The following is a 361-nucleotide window of genomic DNA, read 5'->3' on the forward strand; positions in this document are numbered from 1 at the left end:
CACACACAGAAGATATGGCTTTTTTTTTTTTTTATGATATCTCCCAACCTGCCAAGAACTAATTTGTTGCGGTGCTGGATCCCATTTAAAAGTTTGTTATTGGCCAATAAATTGCTGTATGTAAAAGGCAGGATTCAAACCCAACAATTACTTAAGCACACTAGTAAACTAACCACTAAATCAACCCAACTTGATTCAATATATGGCTCTTTAATCATCCCAGCTCAGAATTTAGCCTAGTGTGAGACCTTTGGGACAAATAGCTAACCACTATAAAACTTATGCTTTGATTTTCAGAGCATAACATCATCAAACTATAAGTTTTATACTTAATTTCATAAATTAATTAAATGATAATTTA

At 32.1% G+C, this 361-nt stretch overlaps 1 protein-coding gene across 3 annotated transcripts in view; it reads right to left on the reverse strand.

The window, feature by feature from the left end:
- The window catches only part of LOC107624887, a 19,228-nt gene that overhangs the window by 13,932 nt on the left and 4,935 nt on the right, over window positions 1–361 (reverse strand). The gene's annotated exons all lie outside the window — the stretch shown is intronic.

Source organism: Arachis ipaensis, chromosome B02 (assembly GCF_000816755.2).
Source record: "Arachis ipaensis cultivar K30076 chromosome B02, Araip1.1, whole genome shotgun sequence".
NCBI lineage: Eukaryota > Viridiplantae > Streptophyta > Magnoliopsida > Fabales > Fabaceae > Arachis > Arachis ipaensis.